At 49.3% G+C, this 25,602-nt stretch overlaps 1 protein-coding gene across 2 annotated transcripts in view; it reads right to left on the bottom strand.

Annotated features, from left to right (window-relative positions):
- Positions 1–25,602, bottom strand: part of LOC144170379 (uncharacterized) — a 134,589-nt gene that overhangs the window by 55,949 nt on the left and 53,038 nt on the right. The gene's annotated exons all lie outside the window — the stretch shown is intronic.

The raw sequence follows: 25,602 nt of genomic DNA, 5'->3' as shown, positions 1-25,602 counted from the left end.
CTACAATTGCAAGAAAAGGTTCGCTCAGTTCGCCAAATCCAAACCTGCGTACAGTAATTTCATAAGACAGCTACAGGAAGAAAGCGCGTGACTGCACCAGAAATATCAAGACAGTATCATGTAAGCAATTATCCCGGTAATAATACGTCTACACACGCCAGCTTGCACAAGCAATTCTCCTGGTGTTTGTTTTTGCGTATCAGCGACTATCCGAGCTGCCGTGTGTGAGCAAGCAAAAATGTTTTCTGGGCGAATCTGCGAAGGCCTAGCATACTCGCGACTTGTTTGCTCTCTTTCCTGGGCTTTCTCTCTTTGTCCATGAGCTCCGTGTCAACGAACCTTTGCAAATGTTTTGTTCTTGCGGGCACAGCCAATGGAAACTGTCGTTCCGCCTGCAATGTGGAAACACGTGAGGCGGAAAGAGGTCTCTCCCTGCTGCCGCTCCGGCCATTGCGCTCGTACGCTTCAGTGCGTTCCCGCACTCCAGGGCACTTCGCTGCGATTTTCTACTTAGCGCCGAGTTATTTCTGCGCGCACAGACAACAATGAGAAAAGTAAACAGTAACAATGGGGAAGCATTTCGCCGCGCGGTGGCGCCCTGACAGTCAGCGTTGTGCTTCTTCACCGGCCGATTGTTGCTACAGTTTACGCCGATGAAGATGCCGAGTGACTTATGGCGCCACATTCATAGGTACGCTATAAATGGCAGTGAGATCGCGCTCTGAAGAATATATACACCAGTATTTTTCAGTTTTTGTTAATTATGTCACCACATTTCTCTATCAAGAAGGCTCAAAAAGGTCGAGGCAAGTTTACGGGAGTGTGCCCTTGCCGCTATATCGTATTATAACTTTAAGTAGGCGATGGCGATTGTATGCCTAAGCACTCGTCACGGATGCGTGAGAGCGAAATATTCACGTATACGCACGGAGCAAGATCGCGAAGCCAGTGCGAAAGCAACCCGCAAGGCTGGACAGTTGCCAGGGTCGTTAACTTTAATCTCTTCCATCGGCGCACGACTTCGATGCCCGATTCGTTCAACGCGCAAAGAAAGAAGGCTGGTTCGGGTTATGTAAAAGGCACCAGCGAAGACGCAACAAGGGTGGAAGTAAACAGCAAAAGAACGCGAAGTTTAAAAAAAGGAGAAGAAGAGCGTGTTCGGGCCGTCTTTGGAGCTTTTCTTCCTCTGTGAACTCTGCGGCCCAGCAGAGTCGCGCCAGATGACCGGATAACCTTCGAAAGTCCCCCTGCCGCGCGGCGTTAAGGTCCGTGTAGACACGCGCGCTTAGACGTGCCCGGGCGGCTTTCTCATCCATAGATACGGGCTCACGCATTCGTTCCGTGCTTCGAAGAGATTGCAGAAGCGTGAGCCGGGCGCAACCTTCCACGCGTCACACCTGCGGAGTTTTGTTCGGCGCCTCTATTTCCGGCGATGATTATTATTACGACCCAATCGGGCGAGCTCTCGTAATGACGCCCGCGACGACAGCGTTGCCGTAATGCGCGCGCGCGGCCGACTTGGTCGTTCAGCCGCTGATGGTTTTTCGTTGCTCACCGTGCCGTCGTCTAAAGCGTGCATGAAGATTCCAGCGGAGACGACGTTAATGCAAAGGCGCCGGCGACCGTAGAAAAATGCCGTCACCACATCGGACAAGGCCATTCTCAGCTTAACGTCTCCAACCCGCTCCGAAATTGCCTCTCTGCTCTGCGTTCCGATCGCTGCCACTCTTAGCGGCGTTGAAGCATTTCATTTGCCTGGGAATGATGACGCTGCCCACGGGCCTTGGTAGTCTCGGTGGCAAAGGAAAGCGCGCTCTGCGTGCGTGGGCGAGGTGTCTGGACTTTTCCGAGAGAGATGAAAAGACGAGCGACAACGCATGCGCGGGACATTTGCAGCATTCCTGGCGTGACCGCGTATAAATATACGACCGCACACACTGGCTTGCTACGCAAGCGGGAGGAAAAACTGAGCCGCTTGGTGCATGGAGGCGGAACGCAATAGCACGTAATGTGTCGCCGTTCCATGGGACTGTAACGCGCATCGTTATCTCATGGTATGCAAGCCCACGCCTCGTGACAAACTCATCGGTCAAACTTGCGGGAAACCACAGCTATACGCGCGCTTTCTTTCTCCTCGTTTTGCACACGAGCGCTACTTCAAGGTGTGTGTGATCGATGTGAACGGAGCGCGCCGCAACGTATGTAGCATGCTGCGGAATTTAACTGTAGCCTACATGGTTATAGCGCAGTAGCGGAAGTTGGTGTGGGACACAATCGTCCCGTGCCAGACGCTAATTTGTCACTCCCCTTCCCCTTGCGGGAGTACGTTCAATTGCATACACAGTAAAACATCGTTGCAATGAAGTCGCCTTACTCCAAATCTCTTTTATCGAAGTGCCACGCAGTGCCGACCAAAATTCATTCCTTTTAGAGACGATTACTCGGAGCATAGCGACAGCTCGTTCCGCGCAGAGCAAACTTGCAAGTGTACTTGCCATAGTAGTTTGGAAAGCGGCTGCCTATATATCATTCGTCTTCAGGCTCGCTATTATGGAAGGCATATAGATGACGCCAGGGGTTCTTCGGACCACGAAAAACCACGCAGCACAAAAATCGGGAAGAAAAGGTTGGCCGGAACCCCCTTTTTCAAACCCCGACAAAGCTACGCATTAAAATTGACAGACTTCCCTCCGAAGGTTGCTCAAGGGGCGCAAAGCACTTACAATGATTCATGATCATCATAATCATCACCATTATCATCATAATCATCCTACTCAGGTCCACTGCAGGACAAAGGCCTCTCCCACTGACCTCCAACCGCTACTACATGTCCTGCGCTGCTCGAGCCCACAGTTACCCCGAATTTCTTTATTTCATCCCTCCATTGGGTTATTGGCCTTTCCCCAGCCTATGGTATGACTGGTATGAACATATTTCCACGAGCTTCAGCTTCAACGAGGCAACCTTGGACCCAGAGAACAGGGACACATGGACAAGACAAAATCTGCGAAACGGAGGAACGTTGGTGACGGAAGCAGTCTCTCTCTCTCTCTCTCTCTCTCTCTCTCTCTCTCTCTCTCTCTCTCTCTCTCTCTCTCTCTCTCTCTCTCACGCATTCTGATCAGTAAATGTCGACCGGTTGAGTTAACGGAATCTGTGTTTTAACCACCAGGAGCGTAGATGTCGGCGCTGCTCGAACCGCCAGTGCGAGACAGCACCTGTTTCATTATTTTTGCGTGTGCGATTTTATCTCGCCAGCTATTGAAACCATTTCTAGCCCGGCTTCTTTTTGCATTTTCGTATACAAACCAATTCAACCTGTATTTTTTAGTAAAGGAGTGCTGGTATTTGTTGTGGTGGTTACGGTTTACCTCAAATTTGCCTAAGTTTTTCTTTGTGCCAAACAATGCTGATATATATTATTTACTGTTCAGGCATTTTGTGATGGCACAAATGTTTTATACAACGCTGTAGGTGTTCGGAAAGCATGGTTCGCGTATAAAACTTTACGTCCTCTACTGGCATCAGCGTCCAATTGGAGTCGAGGCGAGCAAGATAGAAGCTGCGAGTTGCACGTGCACTATCCTGTTGGCATCGGCGTAGATATGCATACACACTGCGGCGCGATGTTGCTTTTCTTCCCTGCGCAAAGCAACCTTGAACGTCGCTGCCCGCAGTGCCGAGTGGCCCTGATGATTCTCGCTGATCGGACGCATGCCACGGGTCCTCCCGGAGCCCGGCGGGAATCTTTGAAAATTAAGATTGTGTGCTCATTGTTAAGAGCGGTCAGTGCCACCATGCAGCTTAAGTCGTGTGTTAAATCTAAGTCTAAAGGCTAAGTCTCAATCTAAAGTCTAAGTCGTATGTTAAATGTCGAGTTTCAGTTCAATGGCCACCTTAACAACAGGATTAGAAACAGTACAAAAACAAAACGGTGTGTCAGTTCTGTGTAGTTCAATATAAGTTTATTGGCATAACTTCCATACAGCTGAGAGCCAGCGAATCGTTCAACACCTGGGAGAGACGACCTACAAAGCCAGCAGGCCCTTCTGGGACACGCAAAAAGAACAAAGAAAAAAGAGACACGTACGTCTTGTGTTCTTCAAGTTCATTGTACTTGTAAAAAAAACTTTTTTCACAATTTTATGCTGATAAGGTATATATCATTCCGCTGAATGCAAGGTCGTAAAAAAACACATAAATTCAAGCTCACGAGCAGCTTGCAAGAGTGCGTGCCCAGTTGGTACACGCCCCCACCGTGTGTGAATACTGTGAGTACTGTCACTGTGTGCATAGCTGCGCAGGAAGGCAGAAGGACGGGTGGCGACGTGCACGTCCCCGCAACCTTGGAACGTGTCTGGGCGCACGTATACCGTTGTTTCTTTGCTTCTCGCCGAGTGCATAGCAAAAAGAGTTAACGCGTTCAATATGCGCTTCTTACATCGCGCAGCGATGTCTCGCAATAGACGTTCCTCCTCGTCACCTTTTCTTTTCCTCGTCGTTTCCTCTGTTCAGGGTTTGGGATTTCTGCGCGGCGCTGTGTGACTATTTCGTACGAACAGACTTTAAGAGCCGTTGCTGTGTGTTTGGTTGTAAGCCTCTAGCTCGACTTAATCGTGGACTTAGGACACTAGAATTCGAACGCCCCTCGCGGCAAACACGATTTTGCGGTTGGTCAAAATAATAATAAAAATTATATTCGCTTCGTTTCTATCGCATTGTTTTGAAACGTTTTGAGGATCCTTTTGCCTACATCATCAGCACCGTCATCGTTATTATTATTACTATTATTATTACACGACTATTTGTCGCCCGCAGCTAGAGTATGCTTCTGTGGTATGAAACAGCACATGCAAAATAAGCGGTATCCTTATTGACAGTGTCCAGGAAAAGTTTATATCTGTCTTTAAGCAACGCTTTGCCACTCATAGCCATTATAATTCTCGATCATCTTTCGTGCGAACACTACCATGCTTACCCTCCCGGCGTAATAAGGCGCATATTCTTTTACTAATCAAAATCCTTCACGGCACGGTGTCTTGTGGTGATGTGCTGCAACATGTTCCACTCCAGGTGCCGCAAAAGTCGACCAGAAGACACGGTACATATTCTAATCCAAAATTTCTGAGTGGCTTGTGCTCCATGTTTTGATTGCACTGTACATACAATCAGTACTCTGAATATTTAGCTTTATTTAATGATTCCCGGACTATGTTTGTGAGTTTGCAATGTAAGTAACCTTTTTTTTATCGTTTCTTTATGCGCTATCACCTTAGCACGAAATGTTAACAATGCAACCCTTTCTATCTTTTTTCAGTTCAGTTTATTCAGTATCTGGTCTTTTCTACATGTATATTCATTCGATATTACATAAGCCGTTTCTCACATATGAGCTATATTGAGTCACTTCGCTTTCGCACAACTTCACATTGTTATCATTTATGTATATTTTTGTAACTATCTGTGTACAACGATCACTGGTGCGGTGTCACCCTGCCACAAGGCGCTGTACTTGTGTTTGTGTGTGTGTGCATGCGTGGGTTTTTGTGTGAGTGCATTTAAATTTGGGTATACGACAGTCACTTCTTTTGTGTTAGGAACATTGCCCCATAATTGCATTACTTGTGAGGTGTGTGCATCATACCTTGCGTTTTTTTCTCGTGCGCTAGCACAGAGGCCCTCCAGCTCTTCCTGGGCACGTTAATAAACGATTGGCTGATTGATTGATTGATCTCTTGATTGATTGATTATTGTTTTATTATTACTATTATTTCACAATACACGGCGCGACGCTGAGTCGAATGTCTAGGAAAATCAGTCAATAAATATTTATTTACTATCTGCAGCACACACTATAACAGTAACGTTCGTTATGCCCCTTTCACCTAAAAAAAAAAAAAAAAAACTTAACAGGACGAAAACAAAGGCACAGCAAAGAAGATTATCTGTAACCGTGGCCTCGCAAATGGGCGGGCGGGGAGCGATACAACTGAGAGGACGCTGATTCGGTTCTAACTTTTTTTTTTTCTCTCGGTGGCGTACTCCCGAGGAGCGTGCAGGACCTTTGTCGTGAATGGGTGACCCGTACGACTGCCTTCAAGACCTACAACAGCGCGCTATTTCCCGCTTCCTTCCGCTTCAGCCCCGTGCTCTTCCTGGCTCCCCCGTCTGCTCACCCACGCGCTTCCCCTTTTCATCTTCTTCTTTGTGCCCGCATGCTCCAGATTCGAGCCACGCGACGCGACCGCTGCCCCGACGTATATACCGACGTCTTCGGTGAAGGCCCCCTCCGCGCTCTTCTGTCTTCGCAATTAAAGCCCGAGGTCAGGGTTCCGCACGCTATTCCCCGCTTCACACTTGCACGCACCGTTTCAGTGCGACGTGCGGCGAAGCGTATATGTCGCGAACCTTGAAGCAGTCGGTCCCGATGTCGAAGGATTGCTTCTCAGCTGCGGTCACGTGGTGTCAACAGGAGCTATGGGCGTGACAAAACCTCACGCATGGTCGCGGGAGCGTGATACAAGAAATATGAGAATTGATTAACGTGGAAAACTGGGCGTGTTGGTACATAATCTAGGCAAAACAGCGCAAAAACAAAGAAGGCAAGGACAGATAGAGATACACGACAGGGATCAATTGATAGTTCAGCGCAGTCTCTGTCGTGTCTCTCTCTCTCTCTGTCTTTGCCTTTTTTTTTGCGCTGTTTTGCTTAAGAAATATGAGAAGTTATGAAGCGATCCGGAGCCATTTTTTTGTGGATCTCTGAAGTTGCTGTGTCGGTAGAGCCTGCTTGCCGTGTTGGACGCCGAGCTGGGTTACCATTAGCAACATATCCTTTCTACTCCATTGCACGAAGCGAGTCGAGAGGTTGCACTTTATTCGGCTGTTGTCGCGTATTCACCCTCGGCTATAAGGCCCGCCTCCACACGACAGCCGTTACTTCCGATCGCGAAACCCCCGCTCTAGGCGCCCCGATATAAGCAGCCGGAGCACGAGTGCGGACGGAGGCGTTCGCGGGGCGAAGCAACAGTTGGCCGTGCGCGTGCAGAACTTGCGAAGTGCCCGTCGTGCTCGTGGTAGCTCATGCGCCTTTTCCTGCGTCTCGGCCGCGGAAGCGTGAACGGGCGGCCGTGCGCAAGGCCCGCACGACTGGCGCGTGGGTCACGCTACTTTGGGGCCGGCCTGCCCGAGCGCGTGGGATGCGTCCGGCGGACCTTGCGCCCACCACGCCGGAGGTCAGGCGCTGCAGCGGCCTCGGCCGCGCTTGCAGAAAACACGGCCGCCCGCCCATGCCCCAGCGCAGATGGTGGACCCTGCCGTCTCTCAATCAGCTCGTCCGCGCGCAAGGACTCCCCCTGTCGCGAGCGCCCCTGCGAGTTGATGACGCAATCGCGCGGACCGTAACTCATTCTCACGCACGCTCGATACACCCCCGGAACCGCCGGCTCAGCGCGCTTCTTCGACCCTGCACGCCGGCGTCACCTCGTAGCGCCGAGTAATCAAACCTCGTGTGATGTATGCATGCCCGAAGAAGCGCCAGTCAGGGCGACGCAGTGCAGAGAAAGGCCGCTCTGTCGCGCGTGAGCGAAGTCGCGCTCGCTGTATTGTCCGACTGTGGAACAATGAAGACTATCGACCTTACTGGCTGCCTCCCGGCTTGGCTGGCATTGGATTATGAGGAGGTAATGCTGCTCCCCGACCTCGATACCGACGGTCGGAGCGCGCGGCCTCGAGACCGTCGCTGCTCCGTGAAAAACGAGGGCCTTTGCCTTGCTTGTCCGCTGACATGCGTCTTAATGACCGGCATGTGCGGCTGCACGCTTGCAAAGCTACCTCCGATGTTTAGCTGTGAGGAGCTGCATCTGTCGAAAGCAGGTCTTATCTGTAACATATCCAGCAAGCAAAAAAAATTGCGCGAATAAATGCTCTAACCGAGACAACACGTGCTGTAAGGATACCTGTTAGCAAGGGCGGCCTGAATTATTACCAAACGATGGTGTCACTAACGCTGTAGAACATGAACGCATAGTAAACGAGTATAGCTGCTACCAAGCGGCGGGAGCTTTCAATGTTTACCACCGACACAATCGTCGTGCTCCCATTTGAGGCGTAAGAGAACGCCCTCAAGCGTGCTCTGAACAAAGCTATGCCCGAACTAGACCATGGTACGAAACGTCCATCTCACCAGTACGTGATGCAACTTTGCACGCCAAGTTTTTTTTTTTTTTTTTTTTTTTGGGGGGGGGGGGGGGGATATGCATCGCTCACTGAAACAAAATTTTAATAGCTTCGTTACAACATTTACGTCGCCTTTAAAACACCCCGAATTTTCGGCCAGCAACAGCCGCAACTCAGAATCATCATTATTATCATCAACGTCAAGAATGCACATTCCCTAATTGCTCCATCTTTCCCCACGCCAACCTCACGAGTATACTTTACCGCCGCTGTAACAATCTTTTCAAATATGTCACTTTCTCCACCTCCTCTTCTGATTCATATGCGCTGTAACGAAGAGCCATTCTGACTATGATGTGGTACAAATCTCTTTCCTATTTTGCGCTCCCGAAGTTCGTGCCAAGACCCCTTTTTTAGTATAGATTGCGCCATTTAACGCCCTACTTCAGTTTTTTTTCACCCTTCCACGCTGATCACTTTCTTAAAATTTTTTTGTGTAACTTCTGTCGTCTTTCGCTCAGTTACTATGAAACAAAATGAAATGACATTATTTCTCATAAAGTAGACACAACAAGAAGGAAATAGAGCGAAAAGTTACTCAATCGGAACTTGAACTAACCAAAATGCTTGCGTAATTACACTCTTTTAACCGAACTAGTAGTTGTTGCGTTCACCCCCACTCAAACACCTTCCCAGGAATGACATCGGCCCGCCGCAGGACACGCAACGAAGCGTAGGCGAGATTCGCTGTTTTCGTGTCATGGTCATCGGCACCGTTAATGGCCGTGCAATGCGAGCCAGTTGTCGAGCGCCGAGGGGGCGACCCGTTCCGCGAGCGGGGGTCGAACAGCGCGACGTCGCCCGCTCCGCTCGAGATACGCTGGGCCCATTCGGAGGAACCGGTGCGTCCAGCTAGCGGACAATGGCTGCCCTGTCCAGGCGGCGACGCTACGGGCCGTCGGCGTCGACGGACAATGAGCGCGGCCACCCCTTTTTCTGTCCCAACAGCGCGCTGGAAGCGCCGACGCAAATTGCTGGTCGGCTCAGCCTTTTATCGCCTACGAGACGAGCGACAAGCGGACCTCTTGCGGTCCACCGCGTCTCGCTCTGTGCCCCGCTGCGCGGAGATGCTTCGTCGCGCCTCTCAGCCCCTCACTCCCTCCATCCCCGCTGTGTTGGCCCCGGAACTGCACCAGTGGGGGCCGACTAAGCGCGACGTCTTGGTGGCGTCACCCAATGGTTCAAAAGAAAATAGGGCTCATTCCATTCGGTGGAGGTGCATATGACCAGCGAGGCTCTACGACGGGAATTCTGTAACGTTTACAAATTCACTGCAAACTAACTATTGACCCGTAAATGATACTCCTCGTAATGGTTGCGTCGTTTGAGCGGCCAATCGTCATACACACTCGAACACGGATATATCGAAAACGCATATATCGAATTATTCTCTATATCGAACAGTCTGAAAATCCCCTTGTAAATCCCATGCAAACACATAGCGCTGTTGTACGCGTGTATCGAGCTCCCGATCACGGGCACATTCGATATATCGAACGCTGTGCCGCAAGTTACCGCTTATCGTGACTTCGAAGAGCTCTGTGATGTGCGCAGCTTTCACATAACCTTCATATGGGCACATTTTTTACTTAGAATTATCAATATATCGAACGTTCTTGCGATCCCCTTGGAGTTCGATATATGTGTGCGCGACTGTAAATGTTCTAGGAAAGTTTTAATAATACGGGATTAACCTTCGTATTCTGCTGAGCACTTGCAATAAAGTCGGCTTTGCCGCAACGCGGTTTTACCACTAGACCCCGGGCATGTTGATGGACACGATAAATCTACGTTGCCCTATATATTGCCACAAACAATGTCGCTGTGAAAAGAACCATGCAGCCGCTCACAAGGACAGCAACAGGGTGACTCGAAATGGGGTGTAATTCGAAATAGGCTGGAGTGCCGAACAGGACAGGGAGATCAGAGGCAACACGGCTTCGAGGACGGGCATGGTGGACCGTACTCTACGACACCAAGGCCTCTTGTTTGTCAGTTCAGTCGTGACCGCCCATCAGTTCGTTCTTTCATCCATCCATCCTCCATAATTTGAGGGTAGTTGCGAAAAATTCAGCCAGATCTTATTTCCCTTTCGTTCTGTCCTTATCATCGTCTGCCTCTTCGACTTTACCAAGACATCTAGATAAACGGTCGAAACTGACCAACCACAATAAAGGGCATTCATGAATGAAGTAATTAAGCCGACAAAAAATGGAGACATGCCTCAAAGTTGCCGTTTACCCAGAAAAAAAAAAACTGTCTCCCTGACGTTAAGAGCATACCTTTGGGGCCTTTAACGCGTGAGACCCCCCCATGAGCATATCGGGTTCCCGAGTTCCCACGCAAGTTGGAAACATGCCAGTGCCTTCGGTCACCGCAGTGCAAACACGTGGAGGATTTTGTCCCCACCTGGCTGGGCTAGTACATTAGCCTGCCCGACCAGATACCCTTCTTCGTCGGGGCGTTGGCGCAGTTGCGGCTCGGGGCCGTAAAGGCAACGGTGCGTCAAAGGCCCGAACGGCCGGCGGAATCTTTACGACGACCGGACGGCGGCCGCCTGGACCAGATCGCTGCAGGACAACGCGTGCGCGCTTAGGAAAAGCTTCCACGCATTTGTCTTCGCTATCGCGCTCGCCTTGTCAGCCGCTACTTTTTCTCCCGCTTTTCTTTTCCCTTAATTTTCGGGCGCCGCTGCTGCTTTTGAACTGCGCGCTCTTTCATTTAAACTTCGTTTCGGCGCGCTCGCCCCGCGGGACAATGGCTGACAGGTGCCCGTGCTGCGGTCGACGAACTTCTGCGGTGACGACGACGGTTCTTTGGGGGCTTCCGTCGGCCGTGCGTGGCGGATCCACCCCCACGAGTCCGTCCCGCGCGCACAGGCAACCTTCCTCTGAATTCGCGTTCACGCTGGCGTTCTCTTTCCCGCCCTGCTTCGTAGCTGCTGATGCCTGTTTTTTCTCAACTCTTTTCTATATGTATATATCCTTCTCTCCCCGTCCTTTTGTGCCTCCCGGGATGCTTCCTCGTCCGCCGGCGTGCTCTATTCCGGCGTTTAACGAGTTTCCACATTCCGGCGCGCAATCGTTCCGGTCATGCCGCGCTGGAAGCCAGTGCTGTTCTTCTTGACGTACTGGCCTTTTTTGTTGCTTTTACTTTGAGACACACATTCGGGCGAACGCACGTACGAACGCACAATACCGCAGAAGCATCGGCAGGATGGACTTTTTTCTTTCTTCTTGTTCACCTTTTCGTTCCATTTTAGCCATCGCCGTAAGCCAAAGCGACCGCACGAACACCTTCTTTGCACCGTAATTACGTAACCCGAAAACGGCGGTGCATTTTGCCGGTGCCAATTGTTGGGTACCACCAGAGGGAGCGCCGGTGGGACGTTGCGCTGAGGGTAATTCGAGACTAGTAGAGTTAACGCTCCATTTGGATGCAGTTAGTGTGTAACTGCGTGCGTTTACGGGGCGCTAAATTGGGGTTACCGAACCATTTTTGCATAGGGGACATTAAGATGGCCCCTTGTCTGTTTCGCTGCGAATGTCGTCTAAAGAAGGTAGTCTTCTGCCACCCTGCCACGCGACTGCCTCGCCTCTCTCCCCGTTCCAACCAATTACGTTCGTACCCTCTCCTCTCGCTCCTCCTGTGGGGAATGCAATGTAGGTTATTTCAATTCAATTCAACCTTCTGCCACTCTGCCGCGCCTAAGTCCCTCGATTTGTTTTTCTCGTTTAGCCGCGCCTACCACAAAGCCGATGTTTTCCCCGAACGTGAAGTCTGAGCCTAGAGGCATATCAGCTTCGTCAAGCAACCCTGTAGTTTTTAATAGAATGTAAGGTGTGTCGTGCGGGTGAAAAACCACTGGAGAGCGCGGGTCCCTTTTGTGATTAAAAAAATGTATGGAGCCCAGGCGTTCCCCAGAGAACTGTTGCTGCCAGCGCCCCCTAAAAGTTTTTAAATCAAACTCAACAGTTGTTGACGACTTTTATAAAACTTCATACCATAAAATGAATAAATAAGACTATCTAGGGCAATAAATAGGGATTAATTTAACAAACAAAACTTCTGAAGCCAGCGGGTAAGCAGCGGCCGCCAGGGGCGCTGCTGACAACAGGAGTTCCTCAGCAGAAATCTTCATCGCAAAAGGGATCCCCCCTCATGGGCCCCCGAACGACACACCTTTCTCTTATAGTACACTGTACATGCGCAGAGATACAGTGTACTAGAATATAAAAAGGTGTGTCGTGCGGGGAAAAACCCAATGGAGAGCCTGGGTTCGGGTTCGAGCGCAGGAGAACTTGTGCTGCAGCCAGCTCCACCTATAAGTTTTTAAACAAACCTCAACAGTTAATTGAAGTGTTCTATAAACATTTATGCCATAAAATAGAGAAATAAGACTATTTAGGCAATAAATAAGGACTCCTTACTAGACCGCAAAGCAGCCGAGCATTACGCTGTTCTTTTCTGCTAAGCAAAATTGCAGTGCCTCAAAACCCAGCCGGTGAACGTCTCTTGTATGTTCTTTTTCTCTTTCAAACCTTTATGAATACCAAGATTGGAAGCTGCTGTTAGAGAACTGGTAAGTAGTAGCGCCTTTCTTGCAAAGAACTCGGTATTTCATGGCACTTCGCCCAACTTTTCTTATCTAAAAAATCCGCTTATCTCGAAATATTTCTCGGTTTTTACTACTTCTACTTAACGAGGCATTACTGTATATATAAAACTGTCAATCTGAGACTGAGAGATAGAAATGTCATTAATTGTGTACTGATATTCATATAGTTGCTTTTTATTCGTAATACGCACACATGCGGTTTTGTCTGCGTTTAGTTTCATGTCCCAAGGTTAGAACCAACAGTTTATAACTTGCCGAGATCGTTATGAGAATTAATAGTGCTAAACAACAAATGCTCGTCCCTGAATAACCTGATTTTTACACCTTCTCTGACAAATTTTGTTAAACCATTAATGTAAATCAAGAGAATTAGCGGTCCAAAAACACTACCTTGCGCTACGTCGGAATTTACAGGTAGGCATAGTGAATAAAAACAATTGATGTCGACAAATTGCATGCGGGAGTGTAAATAAGACACAAACCAGTTTACAATGGTGGACAGAAAACCCAGTAAATTAAGCTTAAAAATTAACTTTCGAAAGCTTTTGTGAAATCTTTACGTCGTTTGGCCTGAATTGTAAATTACAGCCGAGAATGGATGGACGGAAGCAATTAGCTGGGTAGTGCTAGAAAATTTCTTACAGATAGAACCCGCGCAGGAATGGTGACGATGTTTCGCTCTCTGAAAGAGTTTATCATGTACCGTATTTACTCGCACAATGATTGCACTAGCATAATGATCTCACCCCTGAAGGTAGTCGTCAAAATTCGATTTTTTTTAATGCCAAGTCTAGCTGATGACGAACGTGCTTACCTCTGTTTCCTTCTCTTTCAAAGAGGACATGACTACGTTATTGCCGCAGACTTGCCGATATTAGCGATATAGGCAAGCATGCGTTCAATATTGATGATGAAGAAACTCTCACTAAATGCACATAATGTGCTCACAAGACAAAGAAAAAAAAATGCGCTCAGCTTGCTGCGTCAGCCCCCATGTCTGTTTTGATGTCCCGCACTGTGACAGCGGCAGCCAGTTATACGTCGCCCTGTTGTCACCCCGCAGCAAACTCGTTCCGCCGCGTTCCGTAATTCATGAAAACACTGCATTTTGCGTCACCTTGCAAAGCGGCTGGCGGCGGTGTGCGGAAGTTTATGTTTTTTATTTATTATTTTTATTATGTTCATGAAACCTTCCGTAAAAATTTTGACCCGCAACTTTCTTGCCTTTTCTGTGCTCAAAAGTTTTTCGCGAGAAATTTACCCCGCGTAATGAACGCACCCCTAAATTTGCATCAAATTTTTTGGAAAAAAAGTGCGGTCATTACGCGAGAAAATACGGTAGTTAAATAGGATGTGCTCTATGAGTTTACAACATGACGGTATTAGTGGTATGGGCCTATAATTTGTTCAACACCTCCTTTTGTAAACACTGGTATCACTCGGGCGATGCGATGCGTCCTTTAGTCTCGGGGCAATGCCTTGAGGAAGGGATGAACGAAAAATCACGACTAGGAAACGTGCGGCCGTTTGCCGAGTTGTACCATTTGCGATAGATTTTGGACGCCTCAATTGTATTTGTGAAGCGCTTGTTCGCGATGAATTCGCTTGAGCGAGGTCTTCATTAAGGAGCAGCAAAAATAACATCCGCCTTCCGAATCGTGACCACTGACCCTGCTTTTCCAACGACAGGTTAATCTACTACTATTCGTATTTGCGCCCGTCATTTTCTCGATGATAGGTTAAAAATGCTCGAGAAATCCCCACTGTCAGCGGCACGCGCCTGGACGATTGAGTCAACGGTGAATCGATCGGTCGCTTAGCAACAGCCATATTGTGATGCGCTCAGCGGAAACGTAAGGAAAAATTCGAATGCGCTGTGCCCCGAGTTGTGCGGCCCGCACAGAAGCAGGTAACCGCTTCTTTTGTTGCACTGCACGCACCAGGCGCGCTCGTCCACAACTCCTCAAGGGCGGGTGAGCGTTACGTAACGCGCACGCGAATCTACTGCGCAGGATTGGACACTGCCGTGCTTATGCTTCGCGAGCACTCGCTAGCATAGCCTCTATTTTATTTCAATAAAAGCTCCTGATGTAATAAAGGCTATCTCTCCCTCTCTAAATAAAATGTTAAAAGAACACCTCCGATCTGCTAAAACCACGCACCCATTCCACGTGCATGTGAGCCCGTGGACACCTGGCGGAGGCTACTTAATTTTTGTCGTCTTTTAACAGTGGAGCTGTTGAAGCTTGGCCCGGTGGCGTTAGCAAAAAAAATACAAAAAACAACTGCGCCACCTGTAAAGGATGCATCACTGCAGATAGGGTTTTATAACAGTGAAGCCCGCTTTCGCACCTGCTCGAGTGTGAGCACACGGGGCATATGCGTATGCGCACTTCTTACTATACCATTTTAAAGGTGAAAGTCTTTCTTGGGCTACTGAAACGCAAAAAAAAAAAAAAAATATTCGCGCAGCTTGAACTAGCGGTGCAAGGCTGGAGAAACAGCGGAGCTGGGAGTCGACCTAGCTTCTTCCCCCCTGGAATCCACTGTCACCGTGGTGAACCGACCGGAACGGCCTCGTAAGATCAGGCTGAACTTGGCCTCAACCCTCAACATTTTGCCTAGCCTAATACGAACAATTTAGCAAAACTCTAAAAAGCTAGGTAAACCCCCAGCTCCGCTATTTCTCCAGCCTTGCACCGCTAGTACGAGCTGTGCCAGTTTTTTATGCCAATATTTCTTGAATTAATGCTCACAGCGCGAAGAACAAGACGAGGGACAAATTAAAGTGGCTACACAGATACATTCGTCCTTCGTCTAAATGTTCGCACTGTAAGCATTAATTCAATGATGTACCAACTCGCCCAAACTCTCACGCTAATCCCCCATATTTCTGTGTCACGTGACTGGGCTACATAAAGATCTAAAACTGAGGAAAACACGTCTTGCTTTCCGTTCACTGAAAACACCGCCACTGTAAGAAAACGTACATGACGTGAAATTCCGAAACTATGCCAGCTAATTTCGTCCATGCTAATCGAAAGCTGCATCACTGCTACTCGCGCTGCGAATGAAAGTTCACAAAAATGCTAATGTATTGCTTGTTTGTTTGTCCCGTGTATGTCTAAATATAAAAAAAAAACTTAAAGTGAGACGTTCCCTGAACCTGGTCTTGCCGATTGCAAAGAATGTTTCGTATTGTGCGAGGTGGCACCAAGAAGCGACCAAGACCAAAACTTTGCGCCTGATCAACTGCCAATGCGGTAAAACGCTGATCTAACAACTTCACAGCTATTCTTCTTCGCCAGCGCGTATGTGCCCCACCCTTTCATTTCGGCACATACATTTTGCATTGCTGAGCCTGCTTTACGAGGGGCGTCGTGAATGGTTGCAAGTGATTATTTGCAAGATCATGGCACATTGCGAAGCTAAGTCGCACGCAATGAGAACTGGTACTATATAGGGTCTACGCCGCACGGGATTTCAAGGGTGCCTAAAGGGTGAAAACCGAAGTGAATTCGCCGAAGCATTATTTGTGGCTGCATTACTTTGTTTAACCCACTTTAATCCCGCATCTGACTAGTATATAGCCTGTATTCAATAGCGAAGCACTCATGCAGGCAACCATGTGAGTGCGCCGTCACTGGTTACGTCGGGATCCGCGGGATGACGGTACTTGTCCGTGCTAAGCGCATGATATGGGTTGGGCATTCCAAGCTCTAGCCCGCCGAACGCAAAGTAATGCCTCGCTCGACTCCAATGTGAGTGCAATTAATAACAACTCTGTTGACACCATGCACTGTTGAGAATCGGGTGGAAACGGAGCAGACGACGCACGCCGGTGTTATATTTTTCTTCGGCGTGCGGCCGCAGTGGCACAAGCCGCGCCATGTCCGTGGCGCTTCGGCCATGTCCGTGGCCATTTCAGTGTTGCCAAACGAAGAAATTGACAGCTAAACTTTACAATGAATACCACCTACAGCGGAAAGCTGGAACCATATTTTATCTGCAATTCGCGGCTGAAGAGAATACACCATTCGCCATTTGCGGCCGCAATGACGTCACAACAGGTTTGCAACGTTTTCTTGCTACCTTAGCCTCCACAATTTGAACATTCTCCGATGACATGGTTAATATCGGCTTCTTGTTTGTGCACGCACTGGTTTTACGGGTTAAGCGTGCTTGGAACACATGGCATACACGTCCTACAGACTTTAGTCTGGCGAAGTAGTTAGCCAATGTTAACAAGGTGGAGGAATTGGTTTGTTAACCTTTATAAAGCTTAAGTGGGGCTTCTATTTGCTCCTACGCTTCAAGAAGTCCTAGGGGTGTGTTACAGAGGTATGCCATTACGACGACGAGCAAAACCCTGCTACAAAGGAAATTTGCAGTTTTCCGCAATGAAAGCTCGAGGGAAGGCCAGGAGGAAGTAGATATTGAGGCGCGCCACTTAACCCGTCATATTAACGACGAGGAAGCAACGACTCGGATTCGGCACGGCACCCTTCAAATACGTTCTGCGGCGTAAGGAATAATGGTTGGTAATTAGATAACAAATCGCTGTATACGACACGCGCTCATGCCTGGTCAACTGCGTCTGACGATCTCATTGAGAAACCAAGGCGCGCGCCACTGGGATGCATGGAGATGAGCTATGGATATATTCGAGGGCAACTGTTTTACAGCCAACTCAGCACCGAGGAATTCGTTTTTCTTTTCCGCCTGTCCCTATTAAATGCGCACTCAGTGCAGAGTCGCCCCCTACATTTCGGCGCTTGTACGCGTATATATGGGTCACGCGAGATGATCGACCGGCAGGCCGACTCCGCGCACCGTCGCTATGACGCCTTGCGGACACTGCGACGAAAAAGAGAAATACTACAGACAAGGCGTTCGTCACGGTGTGCCATTTCCGCCGGTCACTTCCGGTTGCTTGTACCGCCGGGATTCAACGACGACAGCGCGATGCATAAAAAATTGAATTTTTTTTTCTTGCTGCTTTTGTCACGGTGACGGCTTCGGGCTGGCCAGGTGTCTATAAGCAATGTCTTTTCTGCATGCGATATAACGCCCATGCACGCCGGAAAGAATACAAGACAACTGGGAACAAAAGTGTCTCCAAAAAGCTCGCACGGCGAACTTTCACCGCACGACTGCGATTTCTTTTCTTTTTTTTTTTCTGTCTTCCGTGGTGCGGCTCCCCGCTCGTTTGTTCTCTCCCCGCAATGGAGCAGGTAGACGTTGTCCCATTAAAAACGTGGTCCACTTTTCTGGCTCGACATACTGAAGCGACGGCGACGCCGTCTCGATGTCATATGCGGGGCGCGAAAGGCGGAACTTGTACACACGAAGTGGCCCGGCTTTGTTATGAATTTATCAGATGACTCCGGGCAATCATTAGCCTCCCTTCGGGCGATTCGAGCCGCGGCCGCTTCACAAAACCCGTGGCTTTGTCGAAGCTTGAAACAGTAGCGATCAAAGATGGGGGTTTTTCCGGAATTTTTCGATTTTTACAGGTTCCTTGTTCACCAGCACGTGTTCTTGGTCTATTCTAAGCGTTATTAATTTCCGTATGCTGGCATTCCCCACGTTACACGCTGGTGATGGGTAACTGGTGGCTACAGTGGAAACCCTCTCTATGGAAGTTGGATCCAGTGGGAAGTCAAAGTCGAAGTCGTTATTACGCAATTTGGTGGCAAGTGTTGTTATAAACGCACGCTTCAGTGCGGAATTCCTAGCAGGCGGAGTGCGCTGTTTGCCACTAAAACACATGCAGGGGTGACAAAAAAAAATAAAAGGAGGGGGCGGGCGGCGTGTCAGACTGGCGCGGAATGATTGTAACAGGGTCGCGGTACAAACACAGCTTTTATCAACAGATAATAACTAATCCGACAACCCATGTTCCCAGTTTTGTCATAGTAATAAAAAGTTATAGCAGAGAGCAGAACCACTCCCGGTAGCGCAGTCGGTACGCGGTCGGCACACCTGCGCGTGCGCACACGGGACCATCCCTGCGCACGCGCAGTGACGCCGGTCGCCTACCGGGTACCATACCGCGATCGGTTCTGCTCTTTTTTATAACTCTTTATTAGAGGATTATAGCAGAGCGGACAACTGGTCCCGGTACGGTACCCGGTACATCTGCGCATGCGCCCAACCAGTTTTCCGGCCTCTGCGCACGCGCTGTAGCCCCGGTCGCCTACCCGGTACCGTACCGGGACCGGTCCTCCGCTCTGCTATAACTCTCTATTGTTATCTCCCTTCCGATGCCTCTTACCGTTGCCGCCACCACAATCGTTGATTTCTTCCTTCTCGACGCCGCTAAGAAATTAGTACGACCCGCCGCGGTGGCTCAGTGGCTAAGGCGTTGCGCTGCTGAGCACGAGGTCGCGGTTTCGATTCCCGGCCGCGGCGGCCGCTTTTCTGATGGAGGCGAAAAGCAAAAACGCCCGTGTGTACGAGATTTCGGCGCACGTTAAAGATCCCCAGGTGGTCAAAATTAACCCGGAGCCTTCCACTACGGCGCGCCTCATCGCCTGCGTTGCGTCGGCGCGTTAAACCCCACAGTCATCATCAAGAAATTAGTACGCTGGTTTGCGTTTAACAACTCAACAATTGCATCAACAAAAATGTGAACCGAAAACGGAAATGACAAAAAAAGGACCACAGGCATGTCTTGAGTCACTCCGGAAGGAGAGAAGGAGTGCTTGTTGCTATGCAGCAATGACTCATGTGTACCGCTACTCAGCTCAGGCCACGTCGCAGTGGAAGAAGCTCCAGTTAGCCCTTGCAGGTTGGCTGTATGATTATGTTTACCCTCATTATTATTGCATTCGAGAAAGTGTCACACTCAAAAGACTCATAGCTGCGCGTAGTTTTTAAAGTCATGCAAGGGCAAGGGAGGGTTCTCGGGAACCCAGACACAGAAACAAATATTACAAAGACGAAATCCTCAGTTGAATAGCAGAAATCAACGCGGTGTGACATTTCTCCTATGCGTACAATCACAACCAGGTCTTGTACAAATGATCCCATAGCATGCATGGTCAGTGAAAAGCATATTTTAACGCTCGTCCTACTATTGTGAGTTTCGGTGCTTTCGCTGTCATAAACTGAGGTCCCCACAAAAGAGGTTCGCTAGAAAATATCGATCGCTGACTCCTCTGCGTTGCTTGCGTCACCGTGTGCAATGTACCTGTACCGACACCGGCGTATTTATAGGTTGGCAACTGCATTTGCCAATATCACACACGCTGGCCCAAGTCGGCACACATTTTGTTTTATATATGCGAAGCATATTTTGGCGAACCCCGGCATGTTTTTTTTGCATCGATTTTAGGCGTCGCCTCTTTCCTTTCAAACTGTTTTAAGCGCCCGTTGGAAACGCATTTCTGCCATAACGATCGAATGACAAGAATATGAAGTATACACAGGCAAACATTTCCAAACTACTGGAATTAGCGGCAACACTCTTGCTCGCCAACATTTTTTAATGCAGAAGAAATATTGGTCATGTTTCAGGCAGAACGTAAGTGCAGAAACCAACATTACGGAATTATGATAATTAAAAATTCGCGTTGGATTTGTTTTTGACTAAACGGTATAAAATACGTGGTTCAAAATAGCATCAAAGAGACGAGAGATAAAAGCCTAACAATAACAAAAAGTGTCGGCTCGAGCGGCGCCGATCACACACACAAAAAGAAAAGATTACGAAAAATACGCTGGCCCGGGCTCGAGCTGCTCTACTTCGGCTTGTTTAAGCCACAAACATCATGGTAGCTCCGCAAAGTCTACGTTTACTGATAAAAAAAAATTATCTGGGCACTTAAGTTTGCTTACGTGCTTTGAAGGCGGAAGTCTGGCGTACTATTGTGACGGGTGCCTTTTATATACACGTGCACCCGTTGACACAGCGGCACGCTATTTTGCAGCCCCTAGCCTATCTTAACCCACCACAATTCACCTTAATCCACCAAAATCAATCACAACCTTAATTCACCTAAATCCCACCTAGGGCCGGGATCAGACTGTTGCCGCAACTGTCGTAATAACTTTGAAGAATGACGTCATTTCAGGTCTCACCCAACCGAACTGCGTGACAGGCCGTTTTTTTTTTTACGTCCATAGGTCACGATATGGCTTTTGCGTCGGTAGTCTGAATATACACTTAGTAATCATTACTTCAAATAACTAATCAATCATTATTCTGCTAAATTAATTTCACTCCGCCTTATTTCTTCCTATTAAACTTAATCCACCTTACTAAACATACTATCAATTGCTAATCGTCATTAATCGACTTGCCACATCTATAATCATGTGTAATTAATTACACATCAATTGACGGGCACTATACTCTTGGCTCACATCGCTGCTGCTAGTGGCTAGGTCTTAGCGTTCGGTGGTGTAAGACAAATGATGCCTGGACCCGAGTCATCCTGGTGAGAAAAAAAAATGCAGGGAGCTCACACTAACGCGTAAGACTTGAAGGTGGCACACAACCTTCACGACCATCACGACGGTTTTAGTCCATGATTGCAGCCGATTTGCTTCTTCTTCGCTCCCGCAACGACCTTTACTTCATCCTTAGAGAGTTTTAGCATAGCGGGTACCGTCCGCGAACGCTACGGCGGCGGGTGGCGGGGCCCGACTGGGCATGTGCACATTCGTTCTGTTGGGGTGGATTAAATCCGCTTGCCGGCCTCCGCCATATTCCCCCGCATTCGCTCCGCTGAAGGGCGACCTCCTCGCCCTCTCCGTGCGCGCCTGCGCTGTCGGGTCCCGTTAACCCGCCGCCGCCGCGTGAGCCTCCGCTAGCCGCTATGCTAAAACTCTCTATTGTTGCTATAACGGTGAAGAAGCAAATAGAAGGAGTAGAACGAACAAACGGAACGCGGACACTTATACTAGTAGGCGCCCGCAAGTGCAACGTGTACCCTATGACGTGTACTGTGTCGAGCAGCTGGCGTGATTCTTCTCCCCACAGTCATAGCCGAGTGAGTAAGCCGTTTGACTCTGCGGTTCTGACTCGCTGTCGTCGCCGAATTTGTTGTGTCCTCTTTTGGGGGTAGACGAGCGAGTCTGTGTGGTTTCATGCGCGAAGTTGTAAGGGCGTTCAAATGATTGAGAGTGCGATTTTCGATAGAGTACTTGAGCAATGTACCACGCAAATAGTTGTATAAGGACCTCATTGATGTTATGTTACCCATTCCCCTATACAGGTCTATGTATGCAGTGGGTAGGGAAGGTGATGTGCTCAAGAGGGTAAAGAGAATGCCCGTGCGCGCCTCCGTTAAAAGTTTTTTCAGCTCCACAGTGGCACGCTTCATGTAAAGACATGGCTCCAGGAGAAAGGATTAGACATACCTTGGAACATTAACTGTCGCATATGCTTAAAGCCGGAAACTATTGACCACATTTTTCTGGACTGCTCAGACGCGAGATTTCACTGGGACATCCTACAGCGTACTGTTAAAAAGGACCTGCCCATAAACCCTTTCGGGATGCGTTTTCTGTCGGTGTGTAATACAGGAGGCGTGCCATTCGACATGTTTATGTTGATCAGCATGCCCAGCTTGTGGCGCACAAGGATGGCTGACAGGCAGGCCAATCCCAATGCGCGGCCCGCCAGGGAGTATTTCATTGAGAGTATGGTCAACATACGGGAGGTATACAGAGCGTTAAGCGAACCCCGTGTATGGTTCTAGATGACCTTGTTCAGCTGAAGAGATTTTAAAATTGTGTTATCGCAAAGGTGGCGAATGTTATGAAATCACTGTAACCTAGTTTTGCGTTCGAGACAAACGGTAATAAAGGGGAAAAAAAGTTGTCGTAGCCGAATGGGAAAGACGACTGGCTCGAAGTCCGTTGATCTTAGGCACTGGTTCGAATCCTGCGGGTGCCGGTGATTTCTTTTCTTGATACTGTTATACTGAGTTTTGTGAAAAGCCGGAATCAACGACCTGCTGAACAGCTTCGCTGTCAATAAACTTATGATGGTCGTATTATACGCTCTTGTTTTATTCAACGCCACTAATGACACCTTGCTGTAGGTGTTCTTACACTCTTGATAAATCCTACGCTTCGCATCCCTTGAGTAACCGTCGGAACGGTCTCTTCCAACTTGTTTTTCTGTTCCCGGTCAGTTTTCCGTCCTGCTTTGCCAAGTTACTCCCGAATTTGGGAAAATAACTTTAAAACGCGGAAAACGCGCTTACGCATATAGCCAGACGTGCACGTGCAATTTCCCGTTGCACTTCCTGAAGACACCCGCGCGAATTGCTAGACAGGCAAAGCGTGAAGCAGCTCAGTAGCTGCTTGCAGTAGCTAAAGGGGTGGGAGGGGGAAGTGCAACGCTGCACAAGCGAGCAGCGCGCATGCAGCAGCGTGTTGTTCGCGCGCTTTCGCCCACGAGTATGCTAATCAGTGCCGCATTTCTCGCGGGAAAATTTTCACTCCGCGCAGTTTTCACGCAGACAACTTTCCTTTGACGCGCGGTGCCTATTCGGGCCACTGCGGTCCATGCAGGCCGCGGCCCTTTCTGAAAAAAAGAAAAAAAAAAAAGAAAACGAGATAAGACAAAATAAAGCCAGCCGAGGAGAGGATCCCGTGTTTCCTTAGAATCTCATATGTGTTCGTTGAGCGGTGTGTATATAGGACCGCTTCTCATATCTTCCCGCTTATTATATTTTCCTGCTCTCCCCCCACTGTGATTATTTTTCCGCTCGTTCCGATTCTACCATAGCCCTGACGTGGGAACGAGGAAGCGTACTTCTGCTGATCTCGCAGCTCCGCTAACTCCGCCATCACAAAGAAAGCTTTCTTCGAGGAGGCGCGACCTGCCCAGCGACAGGTGTATACACGATTACAACCACTTTGTCTTCTTTTTCCGTTGAAGACGTCTCTGTCTTCCTTGTTCGTTCAAACGAACTCATCCAGTGTTCCGTTGTTCGGTGACAAGCGCCTCAAAACTTGGAAACGGTTCTTGCGCCGCAAACGACATCCTGTATAGGCCGGCAGCGCGACGAGGTTTCGCTGCGAGCGCGCTATTTCCAGGCGCCTCTCTCGTCATTTCCCGTTTTCGCGATTCCACGCCGCACGCTTTCGTTTCTCGTCTCTAGGAAGCGCCGGTCGGTACGAGAAGGAAGGCGTCCGAAATGACTTTCTCGTTTTCGCGGGAGCTTTGAACGAACCTGTCGATCGCTAAAAACAAAAGAGCAGGTGCTTCGAGTTGAGTTCGGGGATGCGGGACGCATCTATGTATACGGCGTAGGAAACCGTTAAAGCCGAAAAGCCATGGATAGGCGAAACGAGATGCCTCGCTCGGCAGCGTGTGGTCTAGTTCCACCCCTCCCCTTCAACTCCCTTTGTGTGTATCTGTGTGCGTGTGTGGGCCTATGTGCGCCTGAAAGAAAAGCTGGCCGCGCGTACACAAATCGTACGCGTGTTGCGCTGTCCTTGGGAGAGGAATACGCTTAGGCTGTTCGGGCTTCAACGCCTACCAACTTACTTGTTCTCACGCCTCCAAGACTCGCGATGAGCGCGAAACAAAGCGAAACTTATCTTCGACGCCTGAATAGCGGGCACTTTCTTCGTTCCAAGTGCCTTCCAGGAAAAAAACTCCGACGTTGCGAAAACAAAGGAAGTACCCCCATCAAGCAATCGCACGTGGGAACCCGTAGAAAAAGCTACGGGCGCTGAGAAGCACGCGAGGGATGAAGAAAACTTCACTCTTTTTTTATACCTATATTGCAAGGGGTGCTCAAATATGCCGCCAGCGCGTCACACACGCCACTCAAAGGACGCCCATTCACTCACTCGCTCGCTCGCTCAACCCAGCCCGCTCGATTTATATTCACCGCCAGTTACTGTTTGCTTCTGCACGCGTGCTCAGACCTGGTCGGTTAGGGCTAGCGTGCTCAGAGTTTGGTAGCAGATTGTGTATCGCGGTGTGGTAGCACACTTTATTTTCCCACGAGAAACACGTTCACCGACTGCAGCGAAGCTACAACGGCTGACGCAGTGGGAGCAGGTGGGAACGCGCTACAGGGCAGCCTCGCTGAGAAAAGAAGCACAAACCTTTCCAAAAGCGCCCAGCACCCATCCCCCCTTCCTGGGCAGGTGTTTTCCGGCTCTGCAGACGAAGCGACTCGGTTCTAAGCTAAGAGGATGCAAAGGAGAAGAAAAAGACACAAGCGAATTCGTTCGCGAAAAAGAAAACGAAAGAAAGGGACAGGTTTGGAGGGGTCAGGCCGGTGGTGGCCCGTCCGGAATAACAAACACGGAAGAGCATGCACTCTCCCGCGGGCACCAGAAAGAGATGCGTGCTGGTAAGAGTCCCGAACTTATGGCGACAAAAGTCTGCGGCCCGAGAGAAACGCGGAAAGCAGAGGGGCGGGCAGATTAATGACGACCTCGGCGAAACAACGGCCGCACCGCGCACGGACCGCCTGCTCCGCCGATCCGCCCTCTGCATCACGTTAATTTACGAGGCACGATAGCTCCGCCGTCATCGGGCTTTGCAATCACCAGGCCGTGCGGGAAGGCAAGCGGCACATAAAGACCGTAGGAGACAACGTGTGCGACGGACTGGCCAATGCCTGACTTCCGACAGATAGACAAAGGGGCAAAGATAAAAGATCGGAGGGACCCATGATTTGTAGGAATCGTCTTTCACCGTCGTTTACATGGATAGCAGAGTATATACATTCCCCCGCACGGTGCTTAGCGTGTGCGGTTGGGGG

The sequence above is a fragment of the Haemaphysalis longicornis genome, unplaced genomic scaffold, assembly GCF_048455015.1.
Source record: "Haemaphysalis longicornis isolate Haplotype H1 unplaced genomic scaffold, Haemaphysalis longicornis Haplotype H1 scaffold_2, whole genome shotgun sequence".
NCBI lineage: Eukaryota > Metazoa > Arthropoda > Arachnida > Ixodida > Ixodidae > Haemaphysalis > Haemaphysalis longicornis.
Note: the sequence above shows the minus strand (reverse complement) of the source record. Positions and strands in the feature narration are given on the sequence as shown.